This window comes from Zonotrichia albicollis, chromosome 5, assembly GCF_047830755.1.
Source record: "Zonotrichia albicollis isolate bZonAlb1 chromosome 5, bZonAlb1.hap1, whole genome shotgun sequence".
Classification (NCBI taxonomy): domain Eukaryota; kingdom Metazoa; phylum Chordata; class Aves; order Passeriformes; family Passerellidae; genus Zonotrichia; species Zonotrichia albicollis.
The window spans coordinates 58190837-58212259 of record NC_133823.1 but is presented as its reverse complement, the minus strand read 5'-3'; the positions used below and the strand labels follow the sequence as shown (position 1 = coordinate 58212259).

Here is a 21423-nt window from a genome sequence, read left to right as displayed (position 1 = left end):
GTCCTTCTTTGCTCACAAACAGCAGCTCAGCAGGACATCTCCCTCTGCTGGGTCTCTCACCAGCTCTGTCAGAAAGTTCTCTTCCACACAAGAACCTCCTAGGCCCTCCTCTGCCATGTTGTATTTCCAGGAGACATTTGGTCAGGTAAAGTCCCCTGTGAGAACACAGACTAGCACCGAAGATACAAATCTTCAGCTGCTTTTACTGAAGCAACTAAGCCATGTCAAGGGGAAAGTGTCAGGATCAAGCGAGACACTTGTTCTGGATTCATTTTATGAATTTAATGCTACAACTACAAATGACTGCAGCCCTCATTCATTACTTGATACTTTTCCTCTCTTGCCAGAGAGAATAAAGAAGAGAAGAGTATTGCTGCCAGACAGACTTTCTTTTCAAGACATGGCAGAAAAAAAACCTAGGATGGAAAAAGAAAAGAGAAAGAGAAGGACCATAATTTCAGTTTGGTGGTCTCACAGAGTCCCAGGAGAGCCTCGTGTGAGGCTTTCTGTCTGAGAACATGGGGTTGTTTTCCAGATGTACTCACTGCTTCCCCTTTTCCCCCCAAGGTGACAGTGGGGGCAGGCAGACAAATCACCACTTTCCTACCCATTTTTGACAGGAAAATCTAAGGACCCATACAGCTCTGATACATTTTCTCTTAATACATTACCCTTTGATAGTGGAATAGACTGGAATTGAAAACTTTTTACTTGAAAAGTGTAAACATGTAATCACAGAAAGAGAAATTTGTTGGGACCTACAGAGCTGGGCTGGCTAAAATTTCAGCTGTTTTTCAATTAAAAGCAAACAATAAGTTTTTTCTTGAGGGAATGTAGCTTTACTCTGATAAATAATATGAACTCAGATGTTCTCCTTTCAGCATGGGGTGGGTAAGCAGAATGTTCCCTTCCAGTTTAGTGATATTTTGTATTAAACCCATTGCAAATTAAGCTGATTGCCTAGAGACTATAGCTACTGCTTATGGCTTGCAAGAGAGACAAGGCAGTGTAATGATCTGTGACTGCATACCCTACACGTCGACTGCAGCCATCAGTCAACTGCATAATCCTCAGCAGCAAGATTCATTAAAGTCAGTGGGAGTCATGTTGTTAGAGTGCTGTGTGCAATTTGGGAAACATAGGGGTTAATACTATAGATTCAAGAAACTCGGTTTAAAAATAGGTGAAAAAGAAGCTGCAAGAGCAGAAGTGGATGCACCCAGAGAGTAGTGCTTGTGGCTATAGATTACTCTTAGATTTTCACCCCATAAACATTTTGAAAAGAAAACAAATGACAATCTGTCATGTCTTGGGAGGTGGCATTCCTTTCTTTTTTTATTATACTCGTTAAAATTACTGTTTTATTATTAAAAAATAGTATTTTTTCAAAATTATTGCATACTTATTAGTGTCTCTACACCTTCTTTCTTCTCAAATAACTAACTTTAATGTACAAATAACTCAATTAGATGGGGCCTTGGGATCTGAAAGTGTTAAAAAGAAAGTTAAACCTTAATTATGGGCTGTAAGCTGCTACAGGAAAAATAGTAGAGTGTAGCAATGACATCTGGACTAGTACTAGTGCACGTAATTCATATCTGTCACTGACAACTCACTGGCTTACATTTAATTCACAATCATCAGTCATGTATTCTCTTCTAAGCAGAAAAAGAAACCACAGCAGCATCAGGAGTAGAAAGCATGCCTTCAGAGAACAGATTTTCCATGTGCCACGATTCAAGTGGATGGCCTTACAGGCATAAATAAAATGGACAAATAACTGTCAATTAATATAAAGTGACTGAGAGTCTCATATGCTGTGTTAACATTTAATCTACCATAGTTAATGACTTCTTGTAGTTCTCTTACCCATACACCCTCTGAGTTTGACTTTGTTTGGGGGGGATTGCCTCTGCTCTCTCTCTGTAAATCAGGGCATAATTTAGCAAAGCAGCATCCATCAGCTAACAGAAAATAAGTATTCTTCTTCTTCAAAATCTGAGAATCTGAAATAGTTACAAGATCTGTCCAGAGGCTGGCTAAGCATTTGCTCTGCACAATTGCATATTTGTCTGTTGAATATGAAGTGCTGGAAATCAGTTTGAGTAAGAACAGAAAATACCAACTTAAACTTTGGGCACAAAACTACTCTCTTTAAGTCTTGTATTATACCTGCTTTTCTCTTTGAAATGTGTAAGCAAAAAGCCACAGGTGTCTAGAAACATTTAAAACATTAAACTGTTGCTTCCATGGCTCCACAACAAGAAGACATATGGACACAGCTGATTTTCACTTAACAAGGCAGTTGAAGCCACAAAATAGCAGAAGCTATGGTAAATGCAGACCTCTTTGATCCCAAACGAAATGACAATTTTAGCACTAGCTCTTGTCCAGATGCTTTTGTTACAGATCAGAAAACCTGTTTGGCAAGCTCTCACTCATTTGGCTATAAGCATTTCAGTTGCCCTCCCACTAGATGTAGTCTCACCACATAAGTCATGTTTCAAGATAGAGTGAACAGATGAGCTTGTCTCACTCAATCACTAATATTGATTCACACGTTCACACAGAAGAAAATGCAACTTTGAATTGTCTTGGCAGAGCATACACCTTGCACATGCACAATTAAAGATTAAAGAATTAGCAAGTGCCCTAATCAAAGCCCTGCAGGGTGGATTCTACTATTTGACCACACTTCATTATCTTTGTCCTCCTCATGCTACAAAGTGACCTCTGACTAGGTGCACTTTTTACTGTGGTTTATGGCAATTATGATTCTTGTTCATGGTAGATTGACTAGAATCTCTTTGGACTACCTAGTGTATAATCTTTCTTTATGTATTTCTACTATAGTACCATATGCATTAGCACTGGCCCTCTGGGTATCATTTTATTTCAGCTTTCATGTATACATTCTAATTATCTTACTACTGTACTGCCATTGGAGCTGAATGCTGAAAATGAAATCTACTTTTCACCAGGTCCACCACAAAGTTACAACTTGTGACAATTTAGGTTAGCCTTCACCAATAAATATGAAATAGGAGGTCAATTCATAACATGCTGACTACTAAATTAACAAGTTAAAATGGCATAAAATTACGAGATTAAGCTATCCTCTTCTGAAATAACTATGTTTTAGAAGAAACCCCAGTCATAATGGTATCATGTATTTAAAACTAACATTTTCTGGTAAAATGAGTTCTATGGAAATCTATTATAACTATGTGTTTTTTGCATTACAGTAGCACCTTAAAGTTTGGGCCCACTGTGCTAGACACTGAATAACAATTTTATCTGTATTTATAGTCCTCCTGCCCTGCCTAAGCACCAGTCTTGATCAATTTCCAAAATCCTTCTAATAACCCTTAAAACTCTACCACTTCCAAGTGTTCCATTACCCACCTGTCCCAGTAAATACTCCTAAAATATTATTTTCAATCTGTTCTTCATCTTATCTTCCCATAATGTCAAAAGAAGTGTCCTGGTTCTGGACCTGCCAGTTCACACACCTCAGCATTCCCTGTTGTTCCTCCATTAAATCGATCCCAACAGCCAGTGCCCTTGGTTTTGGTGGAGCATTGTCCACTGCTGCTCTTTCCAGGCTTGAAGGGAAATTTTGAGGCTGCTGAGCTGCTCTCTTCCCTTTGTGCCCATTGTAGTTTTGGCTGAGCAACACACTGCCACTTATCTTGGCTCAGTCAACAGTCCCAGGATTGGTTCCCTTGCACAAGGCGTATCATTTGTCGCTGCTGTAAAATGGCAACTCTTTCTCTCCTTCCTAGCACATCATTCACAGAAAATGATAGGGGATCAGATCATATTTTAAGGAGGACCTTTTGAAAATAAGCATCTAGCATTACATTTTGAGGCAACAGTGGTCCCTCCTCTTGCTGGTATCTTCCCTTCTCACATCTTGTTTCATAGACCACACATGAGGATGGCTTTTAATATAAAAGTGGTGTAACAATTCATACTGACTCCCTTATTTGCAAATTTGGAAAGAGAGCTGTTATTTCAACAAAGAGATAAAGAACTAATTGCTAAGAACATCACCCACAGCATATTGTTGCTTTTTAGAGTGGTACAGTATTCTTGTACTCAGTTACTCCCAGATGAATTAGAGGGGTGCATTTTATACTGAGATTTGTGGCAGATCTCTTTTAGTATTCATAGGTGTGCCAGCATAATACAATTCATTTAGGAATATGACACATCTGTGTAATTTGTAGGTGTTGACTGTCTAACCTTCAGACGACTTGATAGAAAAAAATAATTCATCCCTAACAGAGACCTTTATTTTTCAATTCATAACATTCTATTTAATGTATTAGAAGTACATGAAAAGAATGGGAAAACAGGAAAAGTGAAAACAGGAAAAGTTAAAAGAGGACGAACATTTTAAAAAATAACGTAGAGATGGATTATTCCATATTTTTCAAGTCCCTTATAGTGAAAGTTCTATCTGCCTTTCAATGGGTCTATCTTACTTATCTTTGTGATCAAGTAAGAGAAAAGCCATTGTAGTCCTATATAGATATGACATTTATTTTCCAGCAATTCAGGCAACTTGAACATGACAATACTAAAGAATGTGTTATAAATATTTCATTTCACTATTAGGATCATCTTCAAACATGATGCAGTACATTTACGTGCCTTAGCTGTGGTGTGATATATACAATTGTATAATGTTTGTTATCTCACAATAATTTTTATCAAAATAAACCAGAAATTACAGTTATTTAAGGAAGGACAATAAAAAAAGCTAGATAACATGCTCCTGTGATTTTATGTATCTTCTTTTTAAAATGAACCCTTTAATTGCAAAAGAGGAATTTTTTACTGTTCTGGATAATAATGTCTCTCACTTACAAAGGCCTGGTACATTCAGAGAGTTTTGCCACCCCATGACCACCAGAGTACCAAGATGCTATTACCTGCAGAACAGCTCACAACTATTCGAGGCTAAGTAATTTTACATTTTGAGAAATGTAATTTATGGTCAGATTACAATTTTCCTCTTCGTATTACAAGTGTCTCCCAAACATCCTTTGCAGACTATGATCTTACCTGGATCAGAAATAGTTGGTCGTGAGCCTGGGTTTTCTGAGTTAATCTATACGGTTTTTTGGGGTTGTGTTTTTAATTTTTTGTTTGTTTGTTTGAATTTCTTGAAATGTACACAGTATGCAACTTATCTGCTCTTTGCTCCATACAAGAAAATTTGTTGAAAGGAGCTTTAGGTTAAAAATAGTGTCCTGTGTGAGCCATTCCTGGGCTGCAGTGCTTATCAGGATTTTGCTGGTATCTATCTCCCCAAGAGAACCCACTGCTGCAGATTCTTCACCCAGAGCTTTATTCCATTCTCCAGCCCCACTGCTCCCCACTTCTTTAGCTGATGTGGACCTTTCTTGTGGCCTCAAACTTCCTTCTGTTCTGCTGTGTGCTGGCATTTTTCTCTACAGGAGGGCTCAGATGATCCTACTGGGTACAAAAGTGGTTTTAGTGATCAGTAATTTGAAGTCAATAAACCTCTTTAGTAGCAGGGGTTATTACTGTGCCTAGTTCCGTTCCTAGCCTACTTCCCAACCCCAAGCTTCTCTTTGCAGGAGGGGACAGCAGAGCCTCAGCATTTGCCAGTGATGCAGTTAACAGCAGCAATTGCTCCAGATAAAAAGAGCTACATCATCATTACCAGGAGGGAGGACTGCCTCTAACAAATCACATTGCACCAACAATCGGATAATTGGATCCCTACTGGAAATGCAGCCTGAGTAATAATTTCAGATGGCACTGATGGTGTTATACAGAAATGAAACCTCTATTATCATATTCCAATGGATCCAGTTCTAACTGCAGGCAAATGGTTTAAAGGTACTGCTGAATCCATGCACATCTGAACTTCCCGGGAAAGGTTAATCCACTTTGAAACTGATGCCAAATTGGCAAAATAATCCTTTCCTTCTGAACTCTAACTCTTTGGTTTATGCATATGGGGAATGTGAGAAAACAACTTTTTTTCTAAAATGCACACCAGAAGGAAAAACCTCCTCGACGATCCAGTATATTGTACATCTCTTGGCTGGATGAGTGTGAAACATATTCTGGAGCATGGTAGCGTGCGCGGATGTGATGTGCTACTTTCCTTACAGTAATGAATTTTATGCCTGCCTGTTTCTGTTCCTTTGTCTATTTTTAATTCAAATATGTAAAAGCTTTTCTTAATACAGAGTCCCAGGTGTCAGTTGCTGCCTGGAGTCCCTTTTCTTTCCTCTATTGTTCTCTTAATTGTTACTTCAAAACAATTAGCTGGGCATTCATATGCAAATGAATGCAAATGTACAGGGGATTGGGTGTGAGAGAATACCACCACTCGTTAATTTCCACTTCAAGGTCTGCTGGTAGGAACAACAAAATTGCTTAACAATGTATTTTTCCTGGGCCATAAAGGGTGAACTCGCAAAGATTCCAGCGTCCTGCTGGCTCGGCAATTGTTAAGATTCTGCTGTTTCTTGGTAAGATTTTTATTTATTTATTTGGGTCTGGAGACTGTATTAGCCTTGTAACCCTAAACTGCCCCTGCCCTAGTTCTTTTATGTTCAAGGCTGTGCCTAATAATTTGGATATAATCCTGAGTAGGATATAAAGTAAATTATTAATATTGCTGCTATTCATGTGATTCATTAAGGGATAAAAAACTCTCACATGAAGGAATTCCTCATGTCTCTGAAAAAATAAAACTTTTATAATTTATAAAAGAGTATGGTTTATTGCATTGAAATCTTAGAAGAGAGATACACTGACTGATAGACTGTGGCTGGGGATGAATCCTAGAGAGATTTAGCCAGTTGCTAAGATAAATCTCATCTCTTTTGGAGCAGTTGTATTTATCGTATAAATCTGCATTCCCTTTCAGGCTGTATAGTAAAACTCCTTGTGAAAAATAGTTGGTTATTCAGCATTCAGGACTGCTTTACAAAGATAAATACCTTAGCTTTTCATATGCAATTAATACACAGAAACCAATTAAAAGACGAAATTCTGTAGTCATTAGGTAGGAAAAATTCAGAACCACAGACTGTCCTGAGCAAGAAAACCCACAGCACAGCAGGAAAACTCCATCACTCATCTGTAACTCTCCTACCAGGATCCCTACCAGGGGAAAAGTTGCCTCTAGGAGGTGTAACTTTAGGAAGATATTTCTGAGACTGCGGGAAGAAGTGATTAACTTTTCACTCCACAATGACTTCTCTTTTACATTACCTTAGAGTTCTTCCACTTCCATCTCTGAAAATCATCTACACAGCAATAAGGGACCACAGTATTTACCCCTCAGGGCAGGCAGTGTCCTTGTTATGCAGTGTTATTCCCGTGTTTCACCAGACACATTCCTGGTGGAAAACAAAGACATCTGCTAGGTGGTGGGAGTTGACTTGAATTCCCTGCTCCATAACTTGTCAAGGGATGGTGTGCTGGCTGTATAGGCATGGACACGGAGTTCTGGTTGGATGTATAAACGCTACTGGAATCAGTGCAGTCAGATGTTTGCATGCTTTTGTTCAGACCTTAATTGTCCTGTGTCCTGAATTCCTGCTCCTGGATGGGCGAACAGCACTGCCCTCACAGTGCTGTTGTGAGAATAAACTCATTTAAGACTGGGAGGGACTTGGGCTCAGCAATGATAGGGACTACATAAATACTTGCAGCAGTGAGGCACTACTGTTTATACTGCAGCATAAACAAACAGGAACAAAGCAGCTATAACTGGTTTGGGGAATATTATCTGGCCCTGGGAGTAATATAAGACCATATTCAAATTGCAGCTAGCACGGCACACCTGAGGAGAAAACCTTGTACACCTGCAGAGGTGGCAGTGAGAAAGGGGGACACTCCTCCTCAGTCACCCCCAGATCCTTTCTATGGAAGAGTGGATACTGTCAGCAGTAATTTGGATGGCTGCCCCCCACAAGGCTGCACAGCATGTGCTTCAAGGGAAAGAGGGGTGATGAGTATTTTTGCTTTGTTGCCTTTCCTCTATGTGTCCTCTATGACCAGTGTTCTATTTAAATCAGCTTTTTCTTTTTTTTTTTTTTTCACTCCCTGAGCATATCATTTATGATGATTTAACCTTAGGCACAGACTTAAAGGCTTTGCCCAAAACTAATACACAAATTTCAGAAGGGGTCTTTAACCATAATACTTCTATTTTCCCCTCGTTAAAACTTGGAGAAATTGAAATATCTGTCTTCATTACAGCATAAGCACCTGTGGAAACTTGGAAGGTACTGATATATCCTCTTAAGGGAAGAATGAATGTTTCATCCCAGCAGACTATGCCCTTGCTGATACCTGCTCATACCTCACCAACCAATATATTTTATCTTCATATGTGATTGAAATAGAGCAGATATCTGGAATTTAAACAGGCAAATAAAACACATTCATCTTCCAATAAACACACAGGAAGTTATTATTAGCCAGTGGGCTAGTAGTAAAACACACTGAAATACAAGAAAAGGATGATTTGAACAGGTGAGGTTTCAAAACATGTTTTACCCTGAAGTTTCCACAAAAGTTTTTTTCCTTAACAAGTTGTCAGAGACCTTTGCCTTTTTCTTTATAAGGCTGACAGTTACAAGTTGAAAGTTCAAGGAAAATTTTCAGTGGAAACAAGAGATAGATGCTGGCAGGGTGTTTCAACAATGGTCTGTTTGTTTTGGTAACAAGATTCAAAGAATGCATTATTTATAATGCTCTGATATGCACATATGGCTCTGGTTGTATGCAGCAACAGAAGTGATTTCTTATAATCTGTCTGCACAGCACTCCCAGGTGCTGCCAGGGCTGGAATTTCAAAGCAGAGCTGGTAGAAGGAGTCCTTCCTCCCTAGACTGCTCATTCCCACCCCATGCCTGCTCTTCCTCCTCTTTCAGCACCGGTGCTTATGCTAGATTTTCCAACAGATCAAGGAATCAGTCCAGGTTGAAACTCACTTGGTCTGTAAAATCCTCAAACAAGCCAACAACTTTAACTGCTTTAATAGTTAGACTCATGATACTTGGCCTGAGTGTCCCACAGTGTGCTTCTTTAGGAGACTTCATTGTTGTCTTTCTTCACATTCTTCTTTACTCTAAAACTTATAAAAAATTCCCTAGCTCTACTTACTCTAATACTACTACTACTACTGTTCTTGGTCATTACACATATTAATGTTATCTTGTATCTCTATTTTAGTGTATACATGCATGTCAGCAGTAGAATTGTTATGTGGTAAACAAGTTTACTAAAAACATTATATAAAATGTAAATAATATATTACATACATACATAGAGAAGTATATAAACACAGACATATGTACTGGGATCAGAATCATGCCTTGTGGTCGTTACACGTAGAACAAAATGTGAGTGTGCACAATATAATGAAGTGTTCCTTAGGCACTATAGGTCCTTTTGCTTTCTGGTCACAGTAATGGCTGATGCAATTTGGACAAAAAAATGTCCCCTGTTTTAAGTCTTTCCTTCTGAGTGCTTTCAGCACTTTGAGGATTTATCAGATAGGACCACGTTCAGATGCTGAAAATTCCATTAAACTCCAAATGCCTCGATGTTTTCCACAAACCAGTGAAAGCCTTAGGTATTAAGAAATATCCAAGCAGTAGGAAATGCTAACTTTAGACTTCCTTCAAAGAGTCCAGAGATTGCCTGAGTTACTGATCTTCAGAGATGGCTGATACATCAAAACTTGCTGCAGCAGCCCAAAGCTTTCATTACTAGCCAGCAATGCAGCCTATTCTGTGCGTTGTACAGCTGAGAAAGGAAGCCTGAGTCACTCTTTCCACTTCTGTACTTGGCTCTTCTGATGGGGTCTAGAACAACATTCCTTTATGTTCTTTGCTCTTGTCAGCAAACTATTGCCAGGTGCTCACAGATGTCCCACTTCTGAAATGCCTGGAACATCAATATAAAGCATAAGGACCTTTTGAGTAAATCTGGTCTCTTCGAGGCAGGTAGCTGTGGTGAAGCTCCTGATGGGTAAAAGAAATTGTAACAATTTAAAAGAGGGAATATTCCTGTGTATCAAAGCCTTGGCTGTAGAAAAATATATATCTTACATAACTTTATGCAGTATGGATAAATAGAACACGAATAGTGTTATCGCATTGCCAACATCAAAGTATGCATATTTCAGAAAGTGAAAGTATGATTGGAACACAATTCAAGGCATAAAGGTTTTCATATCTCTGCAAAATGCATATATGTATATATATATTTATATTTAAATATATATTAATGACTTCTTTTGCATAGTACACTTTGTAAAGCTCAGATCTCTTGTCTTTAGTGTGTTCTAATGTCCTTTCTTTTATGTCTTATTCCTCCCAATAAGAACATAATTCTTTTTGTAGCAGACAAAATCCCCTACTAGCCTTTCTCCTTGCTAATCTTTCTACATTTTTCCTTATCTCTTCCTTTGTGCCTATTGTCTGATTGTGCCTCTTACACAGGCCTTCACTCAAGGTTAGTGAAATTAAACATTAGCTGGCTCAATAGGTAGCTAGTAACAGTAGTTTATCTACCAAGATAAGCTTGCAGGTTTTGGATGCCTGAAGTTCCTTCTTTTCCACTTTCATTATTTTAAGGCATTGTTATTTGAGGAGTTAGTGACCCATCTCCCTTAATGTTGCTTACAAGCAGTTTTCCTATATAAGACCCTGTGATAATTTCTACACTGTCAAGTTGCAGCTAAGATAGTTTTAATACATCACTTTCTGGAGCAAGAGGCCATACTTGTTTCAGAATGTTTCAAATTGTTTCACTTCTAATAGCTTATACATACTGGAAATCCCATGTTCATCTGGTGTGCTGCAAGATATTTATATTCTAAAATGTAGCCTAAGGAATTAAAGCAGGAAGGCAATTTGGGGACAATACTGTAGGCTTCACTCTGTTACAGAGGCAAGAGAGAGAAAAGTAGATTTGCCATGTATCTTTATGAAGATAGGAAGAGCAGAATGTTGCCAGGATATTTGTAGCTGAAGCATTATAAATGGAGGAATGGATGTGAAGCCTGGTCAGAGACCTAATGGATTCATATAAAATAGATGTCTGTGTTATTCCACTGGTCTGTGTGTTGTAGGAAAGGGATGATCAGACAGTGGTTGCTTCCCTTCTGTGTGACACCCTGAGAGGTCAAACATGGGAGTTTTGTAGCATACCCCCTTCTGAACTAGTTATTACAAAGCAGATCTATATCGCAGGCAAAGACAGAAATTTTAAATTTTTCTACAAAAACAGGGTCTCTAAGAGCTGGTGGCTGGACTTGTGCCTCATGCTTTGTCTGAAACCATCCTTTTAACAGGGTTAGTTCAAAAAGAGATACACCACGTTGGAAAGCCTGATTAGGAGCTGCTGCTATGATCCCAAGCTTCCAGATCCTGGCAGTCAAAGAAAAGACACAGATGTGACACTCAAGTGCCCAGGATAAACACAGCCATTTTCAAAACAGCAGAGCTACAATTCACAAGAGTTTGTTTAAACCCTGTTTAAGCAGACTCAGTCCAGAGCTAGTGCTTGGGACAAAGTCTCCTTGTCCAAGACAGTTTTTTCTCTTGTGCACAGTCAATAAGAAGTGCAGACATCATTAGGACATCAGACATCTCTGATGAGATGTGACTGGCTACATTGTGCGGGGCAGACACTCGTGACTGCCTTTTTCAGAGAGACATTTCACGGCTCTGAGTGACCACCCCTCGGTGCCAGCAGCTCCCTGCCAGCCTTCTGCAGCTCAGCAATTGAATAAACCAATCTGCCTCCTATCCTCCAGCTCCTACAGCTCACAGCACAGCAAAAGGGTGGCTGGGGACTACTAGAACATGTCATGTCGGGGGGCATTGGACTCTGCTACCAACTAATGGTCTTTTCCACACAGAAGCTGGTACTCTGCTTTGACACACACTGCAATTTTTCACTGTAAACCTGCCCTTTTTGTTGCTGCTTAGTCACTGCAGATGAATCTATCAAAAGCTTAGCAGTACTTTTGGATATTTTTTCGCTTTGGGGTATTTCCTAGATTCTGGTATTTAGTCCAGGTGCTGCTAAAATCTTGCTGTGCAGTGTACAGGCTATTGTAGAGAAAGCTTCTCTATTGCAGAGAGGCTTTCTCTACAATAGGCTGTGGATTTTAACAACTGAAGCTGTCACCAATTTTTTTCCCCCACCAGCATAGTTGGAACAGATTTTAGGCCCTGATAACTGCTCATCCAAAAAATTTTCCGATGATTCAGTTAATGCAAAACCAGAATTCAGCATCTGAAGTATTCCCCCATTTTGGGTAATTTTCTACAATTATTTAACAGGCTGTTGTAAATCACTTATAGTTTGCTTTTTTTTTTCAGTTCTTTGCTTCTCATTGAGGTCTAATTTTCACAATCTATCTCCTTTGTCTTCAGTAGCTATAGTGTACATCACCAGCTATGGTCTTCTGCAATAGCTTACCAGTTTGGGGGCTTTTTTCAAACATTGTTCCTTAGTCTACTTTTTTCCAGTTAGAATCCATTTAATGAACCTTCACATCCAGCCAACTGACACCTCAGCCCTGAATCTTAGCCTTTTTACAGTGACACTGTCTTGAATTATTGTTTTAAGGTTGGTTTTTTTAAAACCAAATTAATTCTGCAGCCCGTAAACCATCTCAGGAAGCAGCTACCCTTCATGCTGCCCTGTGACACAATATACTCTAGTAAAGCTTCAAAGAGCAGGGGGAAGAAGCCTGAGCAAAGATAATGTGGGACCTTTGTTAAACTGAGTGTTTCTGCATCCATCTTATTCCAGGCAAAAAGTCTGATAATCCACAATACTATAGCTTTCATGTGCTGGGGCACAGTGCCAGTGTTGCAACTGCTGCAGAAGGTAGGAACAAAGAGGGAAGATAAGGAGTTGTGCTGTAGGGGAAAAAGGAGGACTGAAGAAAAAAAATCTTTTGCATTCATGGAATGATTGTGACACAATCATAATAATTCAGAAATAATTATATTTGTTATCAGTCAACATAATTTCCTGCAGTTCTACACACAGCGTCATTTTCCTTTTCCAGCAGTCAGGCTTGAACAAACGGTTCTGTTCTTGTTATTATTTCAGTTTGAAGCACAGTAATGTTGGTTGAACTAATAGTATAAACACAAGGATATCACTTAGAAATGCCTGAAGATTGGCATTTAGCTTATTGTTTCCTAATATGATGCAAACATATTTTTTCATTCTCACTTTTTTCCCTTGTGTTTTGCTGAAAAATGCTGTGGTGCTGTGGTATTTTAAGGACAAGCACTGCAATATGGTTAAAGTCTAATTCTGAGTTTAAATTACTATCCAGAGCCCATTACTGTAGTATAGGAGTGCCGAAGAGAAACTATTTAGTACATGAAAAAAGAAATAACACAAAACCAGTATCATGCTGTTTATTTTAATGCTGTAGGGTAGAATTCTGTGTGTGACACATTTAAAATGACTGATGGATTTTAACTTGCCATTTAAGAGAGAGGATGCAGACCCCTTGGTGGGGTGTGACTTTCTTCCACCAAACAAATCTGTGACTCCCCAGAGGGCCTGGTATGTCCTTGGAGAGGGAGGTCATGTTATCTTCAGCTTTTCTTAGAGACCTCATTGGATAAAGAGGCCAGCTTGAGCTTGGGCCATCCATTTCTCAGGACTTTTGCCATAGGACATGGAGCCTGTTCCCTCCTTCAGCAGGCAGTCTTCGAATGAGACTTTTGAGGTGCTATGAGACTTTTGAGGTGCTCTGGCATATTTCTTTCTTGCTAGATGTCATGAACTTGCACTAAGAGAGGCTTACATAAGCAAAGAAGAAACTTCACACCATTTATTCTGTTGCTAAAGTCTATAAGGCAGTACACCAAGCTAAAAGAGAGTCCTGCTGGACAGGAACATGCAGATCATTAATATAACTGGATTAGAATTAGGTCCTTTATGCTTGCTATAGCTGTATTCCAGTCAGCTTTTATTGTTGCTGAAATATTTGCACTGTCATATGAGATGATTAATATATAAACATGAGAGAAACAAAGATGGATGCTAGAGGATCTCCAGTGGGTTTACTGGAAACTGAGTACAGGAAAATGAGTGCTGGAAAACACACAGAAATAAGAACAGGCTTATTTACAACAGCAAGGAAAAGAGGGAAACCAGTCCCAGCTCTTTTGTTACTTCCCTCTCTAATACAGGTCAGAGAAGGAATTTACACCTATGCATCTCCAATTTGGCTTTCCACGTGCAGGAGAGAGAAGTGTGCACCCTTTTTGCTGCCGCATTATGCAAGATAACAGTATAGGGGGTTACAAGAAGTGTGATACGAGGATCTTTGCTGGATATAAACTCATACAACATCTTTTATTAGAGACGTAGGAGCAGAAGAGTAGCCTGCTGATTGCATTCACAGGTTTTATTAAATTAGGAGAATTGGAATCTCAAGAGGCTAAAGAGTGGCAAAATAAGATTCAACTTGGCAAAAGGCATATGGGATAGGTTTTACAAAAAAAAAGAAAATCTTTAATTTAAGGTAAAATACATCACAGTTATAAGGAGGCTAGAGGCTTGCACGTTTTTAAGGTATGACCTTTAAATTTATGGAACTTTGGACACTTGACATCTATAGGAAACCATTCAACTACGTGGTGATTTTTAAGACTGCAGTCTTCTTTAAAAATTCTTCTATGAAGGCTTAGAGTAGTGTGTAAGAATTTTCTGTTCCAGCGAGCTTCTTTCCCTTTAGTCTCATTTCAAAGTCACATTGATGAGAACAAAGGAAGTTTCTCAAGCAAGAAGTACTGAAAACAAGCTAATGAGAGAGCTTTCTATTAGCTAAATTGGCAGCTTCTTTACAGTGGTGTAGCTGCTTCTGTGAAACAGACTCAATAGTATCCACTGCTAGATATTATTTCTTTAGTAATTGTCACTACACAAACATAGATACATGAAGTGTAAGAAACATCTAAGGATGTCTAAATATATGTCCACAGTTATGGATAAATTTCAAAAGTTTATGTTGTTTGACTGGAGGAACTGTCAGGAAATACCTAAAATTTATGCACTAATTATAGGCTTTTAATATTTTATCAATCAATGGGCATTCCACTTAGAGGCTGATTTAGAGATAGTCTCAGCACCCCATAGCTCCAGTTGAACACAGTAGGACCTGGAGATCTCCGCAAATCAGACACCTTCCTCCTCTGATTTGGAAACTGGGGAGTACCAGGAGACTGCTAATGCTGCTGAGCTCAGGCAGAAGAGGATGAATGCATGTAGTGTCTAACCAGCCAGTGGTGGAAACACCACTATGGACATGGCTGAGACAAACCCCTTGGGAGGACTGTATAGGCATTAGGTATCCATATGAACAGGAACAACATTTAGGTTTTGCAGCTTTACTACCAAAGAGTCACAAGGAAGGAAGCCTCGTGTTTTAGAGCTGAAGTTGTTGATCTGTGTGTAACAGTATAGATTGTTGTCTCTATTATAATACAGCCAACAGTTGAACTAGGCCACCAGTGTTTATGTGTTAGTATCCTTGTGTTTATAGGAAATAGATCCATGCATGAAGCAGTGCTCTCCCCCAGTGTGATCAGGCATGTTTCTGTTCTCTTTCCTGCGTTGCTCTAGGAATACTTTTTACCTAGAAGATGAAGAATAGGATGACCATACACAGAGGATGATTTGTGACAAATATGAATATTTTCCTAATCTGTTTGCTCAGTACTACTCAAAATCAAATTGTTAATAAGTAGTTAAGATTTACATAGCTTAATAAGCATCAAACAATGTATCTCTATATACCTTTCTTTGCAAAATTTTTAAGGGTTTACATACCTCCTATGACTGCCCATTGTTTCCATCTTATACCATATTATGGATTGCCCTGCAATCAGCTGCTCCCCAGAGCCATCACTGGCACGCACTGGGAATTTTCTCCTCAACACAGACAGGAACATATGTACTGACTTACTGGCCCATGCACTCAGACTGGATGCACAAGGCCCTTCTTTTCTCAGCTTAACAGCCCAATGCATTTGCCTTTTTGCTGCATTTCAAGGCTCATGCTGAGGTGGCAGGTGAAGGGCAGCAGTTCTCACCAAGCTGAGTGGTTATTCCTTGAGGCGTTGAAGGGACCCTCAGGCTTCAGGAGGAGCCCTTCCAGTCTCAATGAAAAGGGGCTTTTATTTCCTTTTTCAGCACTGGAGAAAAAACTGGATGCAGCTCAAGAAATCCACAGTGAAAGGGCATTAGATGGCTTATTAAAAACCAGGCCGGGTTCTTTCCAATAATGGGGAAACTCTTCTTGATGGATTCTGCACTTGCTGTCACTTTCTGCTCACGTTAGCCATGTCCAGGAGCAGCAGCAGGACCACAGGCACAGGGTAGGCTCCCTGTGGTGGCATGGCCATAACACTCAGAAAGATTACATCAGCTATCTTTCTAATAGGCCATTTTTGTTTTATTTATAACCAGTATAACTAATACACCATATGTTTACCTCTGAACTCTTTGCCTTTCTTCTGAAGCCACTTGTGGGTTTCAGATGGAGCAATGGACAACTAGGACCAAGATAAAAGCCTGAGAGGTGGAATAATCACTTGAATGGAGATAGAAGACCCTGCAGATAGGTGAGTGGATCTACAGAACTCTAAAGAAGTAATTTAGAATGAAATTCTCCTTTTGGCTCTGAACCCTTTGGAAAGATATGATACAGTACACCTGTAGTTTTGAGATAGATGCAGGAGAATTTAAAACTTGCTAAGTAAGAGGTTACAGACAGTTTGCAGGAGCAGCAGTAATGGCTGAGAGTCTATAAAATTGAAGGGAAGAAACTGGACTGGATTTTAGGAAAAAACTCAAGAATTCTAAGGCAATGAAATACGTGTTCTTAAATAAGATTTGAGAAGCTCACTAAAGACTTGTCTTTGATATATGGGCACTGTATCCTAACAATTGTTCCCTTTCATTCCTGATAATTTAAGATTATTTTTTAATGTACCTTTCAGTAGCATGCAAATGATGTAGTCTTGAATGCAATTGTATTATAAAACAAAGCAAGGACCATCTGAACTAAAATTAATGCACAGTATTAAATCAGGTACTTAATCACTCATTTTAGTTTGATTTACTGGAGCTATTGTGTTCTTGTTATATATTACTGAAAAAATTTAACAATACACAACATGTCTCTGAATACCAGAATATTTAGATGTGCTTTAGGAGGCAATTAGATCATTCTGATTCTTGAAAACCCAATAGCACTATTAGACTTGCATATTAAAACACCCCCTTCTCCTCACAAACTTAAATACACCCATACTCTGCCCTACCAAGTAGCAAGTTGTACATTAGTTTCTCATGTAAAAGGCTTTTAAAAGCACAAGTGAAATTAATTCCAGCTGGATGCAACTGTTTTTTAAAAAATGCTAAAAACTTTTTACTGGGAGACTTTAAAAAATATGTGTGTGAAGGGGGTTGATACATTTTATATTTGCTACTGCTCTATCTTCATTTGGAGATAAATTATCACATTATTCTCTTTGCTCTCCCACTTGCAAATTAAGTTGTCATTCAACAACTCATAAAGAGCCAAGCTGCACAATCCATAAGAACAAATAAAACAACTATTTTTTTTTAAATGCTGTCTTTTATATGTATGGTTTTGTGATTTTTTTTCCACTTTAGTCTTTGTATCTGACTTCATATTGGAAAGATGCTTCTATTTTTTTTTTTTCTAATAGCTGGACACCATTTAAATGCTATTGGTAGTAAATACATTTTTTCAGAAAAAATACAAAACATTTTCTAAGAGCGTACTTAAAAAACACTACATTTTTTGGCAAGAAAATTTTGACTTCTATTAGTTTTCTCAGAAGGATGTGAGTTACAGAAGAAAAAAGAAATATGAAAATTACTTTTCCAAATTAGTATACAAAGAGAGTATCCAAAGCTCTTTGATGTATTTTGTTTTTACGTCACTCAACTCTGATATTTTAAGTCCAAATAAAATGAATATTTTAAAAATAATGATACTATACAATATGCAAAATTATTTTTAGTGATTTTTTTTTCCTATAAAAATTGGAGCTGGGAATTTGCATGAAAACTCAGTAGCAGTCTCTAAGAAACTATTCTGGATATTTCTGCATTAACAAGTCACGTTTGGCAGTAACCTCTCGAATTCTATGAATTAAATTTTTTTCTATGCAAGAAGTTCTTAGAAGCATTCACATTTTCAGTGGAATTTATATTTCATCAAGTAGAGCTGAAGAAAGGTTTAACTCAAAGTACTGGGAAAGATCTTCTTTCTCCAAAGCTTCTGCTCTCTGATCAAGCTAAATTTCACAAGACCAATTTGCTGAAAATCAGTGAATGCAAGTAGAGCAGCGTTACAGTTCTGCATTTCACCTGAGTTAAACAAGGTTTGGAAACCAAGGTAGGTATAAAGAGTACATCTCACTTAGGATGTTGGTGCTAGATTGAGGCTGTGGTCTTGCTTCCTCACTGCTCTATGAGTACAGGGTCTGGGAGGCTTGCAGTGCTAACTTTGCATGAGATGAGAGCAGAACATAGGCAAAAGTGACACAGGGTTTCTATTCTCAGCAAGTGAATGTATTTTAGGAACAGTTTAAACCATTTTAGTTTTGTTGAGTGTGAATGGTAGTATCTCAAAATTTTGTCTAGATCACTTACAATCTTACATCTGCAGTGACAGGGAGAAAAGCACCTGGGACTTTGGTAGCCTGCCACTGAGCTGCCCATCAGCAAGGAGAGCTGGGCTGCCTTCCTTAGCTCAGCAAATAGAGTCAAACGTGCCTGATCAAATGTTTCTGGAAAAGGTGCTGTTTTCTTCCATGGAGACTCTAGACAGGACCTGAATTTTGACTTTCTGATTAACTTTCTATTTTTGTGCTGCTGTTCTGGCTTTCTTACAGCCTTCTGATCTGCCATAGTGCCCATCTCTTAAGTACACACCTCTTCCTTCTCCCTTCAGTAAGGTTTTTCACAGCCAAGGAATTGTGTGGATGCTTTCCTAGTTTGGTCTGGCCACAAATGCCTGATGCTAGAAATGCTGACTTTAGGAAAATTGTGCTTAAAATCAGTTGGAAGGAGACACCAACCTGTAATCAGCTATAATCAGTGAACAGATCCTGGTATCTAGGAACAGCAGATGCTGAATAGATGAAAGCATTTTAGAGATCTAGGCTTACTCTTAAAGACTATTTAGATTTGTATTATTGAAAAGGTATTGTATTATTAAAAGAAAATACTCTATGTGGGTATTCTACACATCAAGACTAATATCCTCGTGCCATCAGGTAAATGGAACTTTTGCAGGGTGAACTCTGACCATAATATTTCTGGGCAAAGTAGCTTGACTACCTGTAGACCTCAGTGTCTTCATACAACTGATCAGGAACTTTAACCATGTCTAACAGATTGGAAAACTGGGAGGAGGGGAAGCAGGATATCTGTAATAGAGCTGATAAAGGAACTGACTCCTCAGACACCCATTTGAGCATTACATTCCCCAAATGTGTTCTCTGACTCCTGAGGAGGATTGTGTAACTAAATTCTCTGACTTAAAGAAAATAAATCAGTCTAGAGTATTATTCATAAGATGAATCAAGTTATGTAGCATTTTCTCCTGTGAGAAACCAGCAGCAGTGCCTTTTTTGTTTATTTCACTATGCAAAAATAAACTGACAGAGATTGTCTGCTAGTGGACTACTGTGCAACAGCACTAAGTGCTACAACATACAAGTTTGCAGTTTAATAAAATACAGAATTTTTCTGCAGGTCTCATTATGTTTACTTGTATCAAAATTGTTACAAATAAGAGGTGGAAGAAGCTAGCCAAGTCCTCTCTAAAATTATCAATGGCACCAGAACCACTGAGTGTAGACCCTAGTAAATTTCTATAAATAGAGCTTGGAGGAGTTGTGGGAGATTTGCAGATCCTGTAATTTTCCAGCTGCAGCTGATGACTGGCAGCTGACTTTGGTGGCTGCAGAGCCAGTGGGATGACTCCCAGCTGTCCAAGGGAGGTCTACAAGCAACTTGCAAGGTACTTCAGTGCTTGGAAATAGCCTATCTTTCAAAAGCTTTTTGTTGCATCAAAATAAATGTCAGGGAATACATGCCTGGCAACATTCTCCTGTTTATCAAGTGAAACCTCTAAAGAATCTCTTGAGCCTCTGTTTGCCAAGTGCACAAATCATCAGCCTGTTCTTGGACATGCTTACCAGCATTAGTGGATATTACTTGTACTAGAAAGTATCTGAAGGATCAGGACCTGTGAATTATTGTTTTTACTGCAACCCCTAAGGGCACTACGTGGGAATTAGAATACAAGGCACTTAAACACGTAGCAAAGAAGTTATGAAAATCTGCAGTTTGAAGTAGACAGCAGTAAGTGTGTACCAAGGAAATAAAGAGGTATTTAAGGAGTGTAAAAGTGGTCAGAGGTTTAATACCACCAATATTTCATAAAAAAGTACTTATTAAAAACAATGTCATAGGGATGATATACGTATTGGTTGAAAGCTTATGCGCAATTATATGTGATCATTTCTCTGTGGTTTAGGTGTGGAGGTTGGGTTTCCATGTGCGGGGACATCACAGATGCCTACAAATTGTGTCTTACTTCTAAGTTGTTTATAACGTGATTGCAAACAGTGAATGTATTGTTTCAACATGGTTAATGTTTATGAGCTGCATTTCAGTTTATAGGTACACACAGATTGCCTGGAAAAGTACCAGGCCATTCCATTTTTAAGCAGTGATGAAGAAAGATGGAAGTTTACGTACTCCCTTACAGTGTAAAATCACACAGGGGAACAAAGTAAGTCCAAGGAGACTACAGTTGTTTGGGTCTTAAGTTTCTATGAATTACCTCATACCCTTCTGCTGTCTGTGAGGTTATCTGAGATTCCAAAGAGGGTAATTTCCAACCAAGAAAGGAAGAAAATAAAGGCTGGGAATCCATGAGATATCAAGACTGTGACGCTATAGATTCTCAGCATAGACTTGCAAAAAAACTTTATCTAAAGATTTCCTTTGGCTACCACCAAAACCTTTAACAAAGTCCAGCTGGTTTCTGTACTGCTTTTGGCTCCATGACCCATGTGTGCATTCTGGGGAGAGGGGGTCATGCAGGGTAAATGGATTTAATGCTGCTTCAAGCCACATTAACTGTACTCAACATTTACAGCATATGGTTCCCAGGTTTCCCAGAGGAAAATATCATTCAGACCTGCTGCTTGTTAGTTCTTTGTACACCTTTTACTATGCTTCCTCTTTCACTATGACCTACAAACCATCTGAAAGTTTTGGAGGAGACGGTTGTGCAAAGGGGAGAGGTAACATTAA

The 21423-nt window shown here is 38.8% G+C and overlaps 1 long non-coding RNA gene across 6 annotated transcripts in view; it reads left to right on the top strand.

Annotated features, from left to right (window-relative positions):
• Positions 1-21423, top strand: part of LOC141729188 (uncharacterized) — a 194724-nt gene that overhangs the window by 38892 nt on the left and 134409 nt on the right. For 2 of the 6 annotated variants that reach the window (XR_012580516.1, XR_012580515.1), the window contains exon 3: positions 16595-16679. The exons of the other annotated variants lie outside the window; for them this stretch is intronic. This is a non-coding gene — a long non-coding RNA (uncharacterized LOC141729188). The remainder of the gene's footprint in view (positions 1-16594; positions 16680-21423) is intronic. 6 annotated transcript variants of the gene reach the window in all.